The sequence below is a fragment of the Podarcis melisellensis genome, assembly GCF_964234715.1.
Source record: "Podarcis melisellensis genome assembly, chromosome: 7".
NCBI classification, from domain to species: domain Eukaryota; kingdom Metazoa; phylum Chordata; class Lepidosauria; order Squamata; family Lacertidae; genus Podarcis; species Podarcis melisellensis.
In genome coordinates this window covers 62,380,496-62,391,059 of record NC_138539.1, presented here as the reverse complement: position 1 = coordinate 62,391,059, position 10,564 = coordinate 62,380,496, and positions in this window count along the sequence as shown.

The following is a 10,564-nucleotide window of genomic DNA, read 5'->3' as shown; positions in this document are numbered from 1 at the left end:
AACCCAATGAGCAGCAAAACCAGAAAGTTGGATCAATCCCTTGGCATGGTGATGCCATGCCCATACTTGACTGGTGAACTGGATCACAAAGTGAGCCACCTTGCCCTTGAATTCAGAATGGTACCAAGGAGCGATAAGTACAAGATTATTCGGCCTTAAGGCAGAAGGGCCGGTCCAACTCTGTTTTGCAATTTGAATTAGGGAGTCACATCCAAGACCGAAATGAGAGCTTGCGTGTCGAGGTCCCCAGGTCCACCCCAATAACTCACACATCACACAGAATTTTTGTTTAAGGTTTTTGGCATAATTTTGGCCACAACTTTATTAAAATACAAATTTGTGAGTGGTTGCTTAGGCATTGGTTGCGACTATCTGCCCCCACCATGGGGGACAGACTGACATTCCGCACGATGCGAAAGTCAGAATGGGGGTTACGCGGAGCAGGGAACCTGCCCTCACCCCAAATGCAACCAGGCATTGGTTGCGACTATCTGCCCCCACCATGGGGGACAGACTGACATTCCGCACAATGCGAAAGTCAGAATGGGGGAAGAAGAAGAAGAAGAAGAAGAAGAAGAAGAAGAAGAAGAAGAAGAAGAAGAAGAAGAAGAAGAGGAGTTTGGATTTGATATCCCGCCTTTCACTCCCCTTCAGGAGTCTCAAAGCGGCTAACATTCTCCTTTCCCTTCCTCCCCCACAACAAACACTCTGTGAGGTGAGTGGGGCAGAGAGACTTCAAAGAAGTGTGACTGGCCCAAGTCACCCAGCAGCTGCATGTGGAGGAGCGGAAACCCGAACCTGGTTCCCCAGATTAGGAGACTACCGCTCTTAACCACTACACCACACTGGCTCTCACACTGGGAATACACTTGGGGGTTACGCGGAGCAGGGAACCTGCCCTCACCCCAAATGCAACCAGGAGCTCATTGCTATGGCCCGAGCCCCTTTGACAGAGTGGACAAGCAATAGTTAGCCCCCAATTCCTTTAACGGAATCCCTTGCAGCAGCAGCATTAGAGGGGCAGGCACAGCCAATCCATGCCCCTCAACCAACCAAACCCTAAACCAATGCCTAACCGCAACCTTACAAGTTGTGACGATTTGCTACGCAGTAGGCAAAAACCAAATGGCCCCAGCCAATCAGCCAGATGGACAAAATTCCTACCAGGCCCCCGCTCCAAAGCAGACGACCCCATGACAGGCATAGCAAGGTCAAAGCGAACAACCCTATTCTAGGGAGGGAGGGGCGGGCAATCCGCTGCACGGGCGAAAAGAGGAAGCCCTAGCCTCGTGCAAGGAGTTTTAGCATTTCTGGCTGTCAATCAATAAATGGCAACATTAATTTCTTCCCAACAACAAGGGAAGCCCCAATCGCATCAGTGGACAACGATCAGTTAGCCCGCCCCCAAATTTGGAGTGTCCTGGTGGCCCCCACCGCAACACGTGCTCTCCATGAAGGAGAACACGCTTTACAAGAAGTGGTTTTCATGGATCAGAGCCAACCCAAGACATTTTGCTGCCTGAAGCAAAGGATATGATTGTGCTCTCTCTCTCCCATTCTATGACCAGACAGGCAGTTGGATCTTACTTTAACACTGTTGATGAGCCAATGTGGTGGATGTTCCCTGTTGTTGTTCAATGCCACACCATCATTGTTGATAAGGAGAAGATGCTATTGTACATGCCAGGTCAACAGCAGTCATGTGATAGAAGTGGCCAGTAGGATCCCAATTGATCCTATAAAGCTGTTTACTTGGGTCGCTGCTGCTCAGTTGCCCTGTTTCTCTAGATGCTCAGCTTATCTTCCCTAGTGCTGATGTGCTATCCTTCTCTTCAGAGTTTCAAAGCACAACCTAGTGCACGTTTACTCAGAAGTAAATCTCATTGTGTTCACTGAGGCTTACTCTAAGGTAAACGTGTATAAGATTGTAATTGTATTAAGATAGATAGATAGATATAACACTGGTCTTGAAAGACCTACACTGGCTCCCAGTATGTTTCTGAGCACAATTCAAAGTGTTGGTGCTGACCTTTAAAGCCCTAAACGGCCTCGGTCCAGTGTATCTGAAGGAGTGTATCCAACCCCATCGTTCTGCCTGGACACTGAGGTCCAGTGCCGAGGGCCTTCTGGTGGTTCCCCCACTACGAGAAGCAAAGTTACAGGGAACCAGGCAGAGGGCCTTCTCGGTAGTGGCACCTGCCCTGTGGAACGCCCTCCCACCAGATGTCAAAGAGAACAACAACTACCAGACTTTTAGAAGACATCTGAAGGCAGCCCTGTTTAGGGAAGCTTTTAATGTTTAATAGGTTATTGTATTTTAATATTTTGTTGGAAATATTTTAATATTTTGTTGTATTTTAATATTTTGTTGGAAATATTTTAATATTTTGTTGTATTTTAATATTTTGTTGGAAGTTCTGCAGAGTGGCTGGAGAAACCCATCCAGATGGGCAGGGTATAATAATTTATTATTATTATTATTATTATTATTATTATTATTGATAGATATAGATAGTTAGATAGTTAGATAGTTAGCTAGATAGTTAGCTAGATGATAGATATAGATATAGATATAGATGATATAGATATAGATGATATAGATACAGATAGGCTAGGCTAGGCTTCACCTAAGTTTCGCTATGGATAGTATCTTTTCCTGGATGTAACAACAATCCAAGTTTGCAATGTGTGTTCCATCACATGAGCGCATGGCACTGCGTCATTTGTGATGCTGATGCAGGAAGTAAGGAAGCGCGACTCCCGCAGCTCTCAAAGCCGGTGGCACTTTCATAGGTCAGCCTTTCATCAAGTAAATTCCTGAATGTTGACCAAACTCTTCCCGAGCCAGGCAGCTAATGGAGCAGGATGCATGTGATACACTTGCCATTAGAGAGTCACCGATAAAAATCCTTTCCCAGAGGTCCTGTATGAATGGAGTTTTTTTTTTTAAAAAAAAAGAAAAATAATTTCTCTTCAGTGGTTTCTTTCATGGCACAAGAAGGGAGGTCATGTGTTTTAGTTTAACTGATACATTCCAATAAAATGATTTTCAAAGGGATAGGACAAATAATGGGTGTTTTACATATGGTGGCTGTGGATGTCAGATGGAGTTAATTTCACTGTAAACAATGTATTTGTTATTCTGAAAGCTGGTTGCAATTCATTTGAGAGGTTTCTTCTCTCTTTTTTTTTGAAAAAAATTAAGTTTATCTAACAAACTAATAAAATGTCCCGTGAAGCCTTTATGGCTGTCACAATATGATGACTGATGAGACTATGTTTCTTTAGCACAATAAAGATAAAGGTTACTGTCACAGAATGTTCTCTCTCAAGTGCAAAATGGAGATATTTAAAGGCATATCAGCTTGTATTTAAAGGCAAAAAGCACTATATTAAGAAAAACCGCTTTGCAAAAATGCGTCTATTAGGAAAAATTCACATTAAAATGCTGCTGAATTTTAAGGAGGGCTATTTTTTTAGGAAATACAAATTGATGTGGAAATGTGGAAAACTGAATTTAAGATTGGAAAAATGAGTCCTGGTAATGACTTTACACTGTGCTCAAGGCCTTGCAATAATTCTATTGTAACTTACCTGTAATGTGTTACTGCTCTTGTTTATAAAACTTAATATGTTCGAATTTTATAAAATGAAAAAATGAGAAATTGCAAAAAAACTGAAATCAACAGATCTTCCCTTCCTTAGCTGTGCCCATTCGCCACATCGTATCAGCAATTGCCTATGATATGTGGCTGATAAATGGTGAAGTGGGCAGTAAGCTTGTTGATGTTTCTCTCCAGCAGAGAATAGTTAAACTTACAGCCCCTTTGAATGGCTGGGGGGTTGCTCAAGATTTTAATTAGTGCTCACTTCCACTTTACAAGTAATCTCCTTAATCTTATGAAACACAGAGGTGCTGTTTCTCAGACTTCTCTCTCTCTCTCTCTCTCTCTCTCTCTCTCTCACACACACACACACACACACACACGTAAACAATTCCCACTAATAAAATGCATTTTCGATTATATATAAATACTATGGTTTTTTGCTCCTAATGTACACATTTTTGTGCAGTTAGTTTTTAAAACCTGAAGGCATGTGAATTTTGAAGGACCAGTGTGTTTTGGTTCTCATTTTGTTTAGGATGTGTGAATTAGAAGGACCTGATTTTTCTCTCTCTCTCTCTTTCTCTCTCTCTCTTCCTCCACACACACACACACACACACACACTTGCTACCTATCTAGAATTTTTGCTACTGACCATGATTTTAACCCAATGATACCAATCGTGCAATTTCTATTTGATAGTATCACAAGGCTTAGTGATGTATAATCAGCCTTCCAGGACAAGTTTCAGTCTCTGCTCTCTGTGTGTGGCGACTTCCTTTCTCTCTCTGTTCCCGGACACCACTGACAGGCAGGCATTGTCCCTTCAGTGAGCTCTGCGATATTACTTTGACCCCGTCCCATCAATCTGCCTCAATTGGATAATGATCTGTAATCGCTTGCTTTCAGGGGAGTCTATAAATTTGCCAAGGCCCCTTTTCTCCTCTGAAGGACTCCTTATGTTCGCTCCCAATTGTGGAAGCGCTCTCTCTTTCACAGCACTAAATAGCCACGCACATGGTACATTCTGTTCAGGGGCGCCCGGCTGTTGTTCGCTGTCGATTTTCCATGGGCTCTTGCACTCGAAAGGGGAGGCTAAGCATGACATGCCGGCACTCAGTGGGGAAGCTGGCCCAAGTTGCGCCACTTCAAGAGCAGCCACTTTTCTCATTAAGGATGACCCGTCATTAGGCTGCTTTGTATGGGCCCGCTAATCGATGAGCTGACCATGTAGTGCTTGGAAAATAAAAGAAGCTATTAAGAAGGAGAGCGCTGGGGTGGAGTGGAGGGAAATGAGGACATCAAAACCAAGTTAATGGAGAATTCTGACCTTTATTTTTGGTCTTTCGGCCCAAAGGCAACATTAACAGGGGCGCTTCGAGGAAGCTAGCAACAGTCAAACCCTACTGTGCTTAATTCCTCAACCATTCACAAGCCTGCTCCTTCATTTGGTTGCCCCACCAGATCAAATGAGCAAAAAGTGGGGTTGCTGGAGAAAAGCTTATGCCCTTCCTTTGTTCCCTGGACCTTCTCATTTCTCATTAACAGGGATCAAGAAGCCTTGTGAGGACCACTTGGAGGGAGAAGTCTGGGGATCACAATAACCCATACATATGCACACCACCATAGAGCATTGTGGGCGTTTTAAAACAATCCTTCCAAAACAGATTAGTCAGCTTTAAAAGACAGGGGTTTAAACTCTCATTGGGCAGCATTTGGTCTGACCTTCTTTACATAATAAATAATATAAATAACAAAATTATTATTCACAACTTTTAGAAGATGTCTGAAGGCAGCCCTGTATCAGGATTTATTTTTTTAATGTTTGATGTTTTATTATGTTTGTATATGTGCTGGAAGCTGCCCAGAGTGGCTGGGGAAACTGAGCCAGATGGGTGGGGTATAAATATTATTATTATTAGACTGATAATCTGATCCTATGCCATCAAAATAATTCAGTTGTGCCTTCAATCCACTTAATAATAAATTGCCTTCAGCTGCCACAATCCCTTTAAGTATTGTCCCTTTGACTTAAGTACAGTTGCCCCCTTTCATTTCCAAGTTGCAGCCTTAGGCATTGGACTCGGGTGGTGCTGTGGTCTAAACCACAGAGCCTAGGGCTTGCTGATCTGAAGGTCAGTGGTTCAAATCCACACAACAGGGTGAGTTCCCGTTGCTCGGTCCCAGCTCCTGCCCACCTAGCAATTTGAAAGCACGTCAGATAAATAGGTACCGCTCCAGCAGGAAAGTAAACAGTGTTTCCGTGCGCTGCTCTGGTTCACCAGAAGTGGCTTTGTCATGCTGGCCACATGACCCGGAAAGCTGTCTGCGGACAAACGCCGGCTCCCTCGGCCAGTAAAGCGAGATGAGTGCCGCAACCCCAGAGTCGTCCATGACTGGACCTAATGGTCAGGGGTACCTTTACCTTTACCTTTAAGCCTTGTTTATGGGAGGGGAGGTTGTTGCCTCCGCCTGCCCCTCCCCGTTAAGGGTATCCCATTAAAGGGATCCGGGGGTGTGGTTCCTGTCCGAAGCCTGGGCGTGGGCTAGGGCCATGCCACAACCCCATCGGGGACCCCGGGGGGGCTCTTAATTAATGTATATCATAGGGGGGCCCCTATCAGTGGTTGACACTTCAGAGACTTCCTGCAGATGAGCAGGAGTCAGGATATAGTCTGGCTTCACCCAAATGCCTAAACCCAACCGCTCACATCTGTAATCAATAAAGTTGTGGCCTAATTTATCCCATTAACCCAACATATCCATGTCTGTGTGTTTATTTATGGGGGGGAACTGCTGGGCCTGGGGCCTCACCATGCAAGTACAGTTGGCTCCTTTCATTTCCAGTTTGCAGCCTTATTTTACCCCCCCCCCATTGAATCAGCATCTCATAAGATTAAGAATGAGGGTTTCCACCAGAAGGGAATGAGGCACTTCCTCACTAACCTCAGCCTGGTCTCATCTACCTGTCTTTTTACTTGCTTCCATTGAGTAGCACAGCCTGTCCGCTTCCTCTTCCTCCGTGTCAGTGTTGCCCTTGTACAGCTCAGCAGGGAGAGAGATGGGGACTAGAATTGGCTCTGGTGCCACTTACTGTTTGGCTCCCTACATTCTGCCCTACCAGGACCAATAATCACCAATCACCACTGGTTTCAACATGCATGAAAAGCCAAAACTAGTGCCCTTCCACCACACTTTGGACTCAAACAGGCTCTCAGTCAGTCAAGGTAGAAGTCAGTGTTGTTTATCCTTTGGCAGATGTTCTTTGGTGGTCCAGTTGTGCTTCCCAAGGGCTGCTGTTACACTGCTCTTCAGGGCCAGATCTTCTCAAGCTTCTGAATGCAGCCTCCTTTGTTGCATTATGGGTATGCAAGAGCCTCAGTTGCTTCTGCCAATTGTAAATATTTGCTGGCCAATGATAATCAAGGGTTACTTAGGGCAGTATGCCATGAAGTGTAAATGCTGTGCGTGCACACACACACACACACAAATCTGTAATGGGTTTCCATCCCCAACACCCCCGAACAGTTTGGGGGAGGGCATGGGGGCACATGGGGATAGGAGAGGGAGGGGAATTGTGATTGTGCAAGCAGAAGTCCTGGTGATCCAGGGGTGCCAACTAGAATAAAATATTGGGGGAACCAGGTAACACCCCGCTGCATAATCAACAAGACACAGCACGCACACACCATTTGAATGGCAACTTCCATCAATGGGGGGGCAGCCTCCTCAAATATTTAATAGGAGGGCTGAAGGGACCTTAGCCCCTAGAAGTTGACTTCTGTGTTGTGATCGCAGAAGCTCATTGTTGGATACTGCCCATATTTATTTCCTCACTTTTCAACCCCAACCTAAATCCATAACTCCTTCCCCAAAACCACTGGTCTTGGATGGATGGTGGAAAGACCCACCTGGCCTGAAAGACTGTTACCACATGGCAGATGAAGTTGATGGACTATATGGAACTGGCGGAAATGACGGGCAGAATCCGAGACCAGGGAGAAGAGTCGGTGGAAGAAGATTGGAAAAAATTTAAAGATTATTTACAGAAATACTGTAAAATTAATGAATGTTAGAAAAATGTTGGTATGAAGTTAAATGGCTTTAGCAGAAATGTTATAAGGAATTAAGTACAAATAGATTTTTAATATATTAAAGGGAAAAAATAAGCTTAGAATAAGTTAAGATAAACTACAGGACAGAAAACAGAGGAAGATGGAAAGGAATTGCTGAAACAGTTAATTGAAGTGGAATACGAAAAGGGAGGTGTGAGGAGGTCGTGGAAACAAGTGAATGAAATTTAAGATATTGAAATTATTGGATGTGTTCTAAATTGTGTTTGTTTTGTTCTGTTAATTTAATGTTTTGTGTTAGTGTTACGTAGTGTTTTTGTATTGTGTTGTATTGTTTTGTTGAATTTTTTTTCTTTTATAGTCTTTAAACTGTTAATAAATATTATTATTTTTTAAAAAAAGAAAGACTGTTACCACAGTGGTCAACTAGATGCCCACGGGAAAGGCAGTATGCTTCCAGTTGGTGAAAACCGCAGGAGAGAAGAGTGCTCTTGCATTCTGTTCCTGCTTGGGGGCTTCCCATAGGCAGCATGTGAGACCATGGCCAGATGGGCCACTGGTCTGATCCAGCAGGCTCTTCTTACTTTCTAAATGTCAGTGGTGTAGCTTGGAGAGGCCAGAGGGCCGTGGCCCCAGAAGCAAATTTATGAGGGGGTGCAACCAGGTGCCCCCACAACAGGCTCCCTCCTTGAGGCTGGAGCCTCAGGGAAGCAAGTCATATCTGAGCCAGACCTTTATGACTGCGGTGGCAGCGGTGCCTCCTCCTCTGGCCGGTGAAGGGATGACGGTGCATGCCCCATCCCTTGGCTAGCTGAGAGGAAGAGAGGAAGAGAAACGTGGGAAAGCCCTGTTGTAGCCATGTGCAGGAGACCACAAGGCGGTGCCCATGGCTTTGTGTTTCTCTGTCTTATCTCTGCTCCCAGGTTGGGGCTAGTTTGAAAGGAGAGGCTCCCTTGATTAGATGCTGGCTGGTGAAGGGACTGAGCACTGCCCAGTCCACCAGGGGTGCAACACCTGCACTGCCCCGGGCTCCAGCAACCCATGCTACACCTCTGCTGAATGTGCATACATGTCAGTGCTTCTCTATGCATGGAGTGCTTACATTACATTACTTATTGCATGGTGAAAAGAGAGAGAGAGAGAGCATGTGCCTGTCTGCTCCTCCACCATGTGAAGCAAGATCCACAGCCAAGAGAGTGCATGAACCAGCCCTTTGTATAAGTCCCTTCTGAGATGAATCAAAGCGCTGAGATACCCACTTCAAAACAACATCTGTCCAATGCGTTGTCCTCAGCCAGCATTCCTTTGCAGGCGCTCTGCTTTCCCATGGGGTTTCCTATTGCTGTCAAAGGCAAGCCAGCCAGGCCTCCTTTGACTCAAACCAGAGCTGCCTTGCGGTCCGTTTCTAGTTGGTGGCCAGAGCTCTGGACAAGATGCGTGCTCTGCCATGACTTTGTTTTCATTACCGCCAGGATTATGAATGATAAGCATCTCGGAGGTAATTTGTTTCCACTGTGTTAAAAATTCCATTGGAAAGTCGCCTCCCATTGTAACTATTAAACGCCTAATTGATATCATGTAACAAAAAGGAGCCCTTTTTATTTTTTAAAGCTTTTCTGAATTCTCAGGAGCCCAAAATGAGCTGTAGTAGAAACTGAGGCTGTTGCTGTTTCAAAGCTCTGTTGTTGCCTTCCAGTCATTCATCATCGCTGTGAACACATGGGAAAAACTCTTCTTTGAAAATAGCCTATAAGGGATCCATATCCTAGAGAGATGGAGAGAGAACCCAGTAACTTTTGAAATCAGTAATAACTTATGAACAAATGGGAGGGGCAAGATGTGGATATTATCTATTTATTTATTTTCAAAGTCAATGCCGGCTTTGAATAATTACAGTGTAAATTCACCATATTTATCTCCCTCAGAATCACCAAATCTAAGTTGTTTAACATTTGTAGAAGGCACAAACCAGAAAAATTGCACACCTTGTCCTTGGATTGCCTAACAGGTATCAGGTGACCTGTTTCTGCTTCTGGGGGATATTCACCAAAGTGGATATATCTCACTTCATCATTTGGACCCAGTCTGGCAAATTCTTCTGGAGAAACCCATGAGGTATCCAACTAAAGCACAGAAATTGCGAGAAAATAGTTGTTTTGCCATTCTACTCCCAGAATCAGATTGAGGCAAAAGAACAAAACCTGAGGTAAAGAAAGACTTGGAAATGCCTGTTGCTATTGACTGAGAGATCTCTGACTTCACTAAATTGAAATAAGTCAACCCTCACCATTTGTTCCCCTGTTGTAGCAGACGGTGTAGTTTGGTGAAACTGCTGCTCACTTGACCTTTGATCAGTCACGCTGCTGATGCTTACCAGGAGGCGGAGGCAGGGAGGTTGGTTTGTGCAAACACATCAGTGGGACAAATCCAGTACTAACCACTGGTGTGTTGGCACCATGCAGACCTTGCCACCACTTTGTCCCTCCCCCTCCTCCTCCTGGTGAGCAACGGCAACATGACCGATTGAAGATCAGGCTAGTGTTAGCATATCACCATGCCATCAGTTACCGCTCGAAATGGCAGGGAGACTGGTGCAGTGAAAACTCACTGGTAGGAACACCTAATGGACTCTGCTGGTGCATATGCACTGCACCAACCTGCCTGCTATCTCCTGCCTTCCTTACTGATAAGCAATAGTAACCTACCTGTTGGGAAATCATTCATTCATTCAGGCGTTCATTCATCCATCCATTTTATTTGTATGCTACTTACACACACACACACACACACACACACACACACACACATTCAAAGTAGCTTACAATGAAGAAATGGATGCATTTCAAACAAACACTACAAAAACAATTTCATAATAACACAACAAA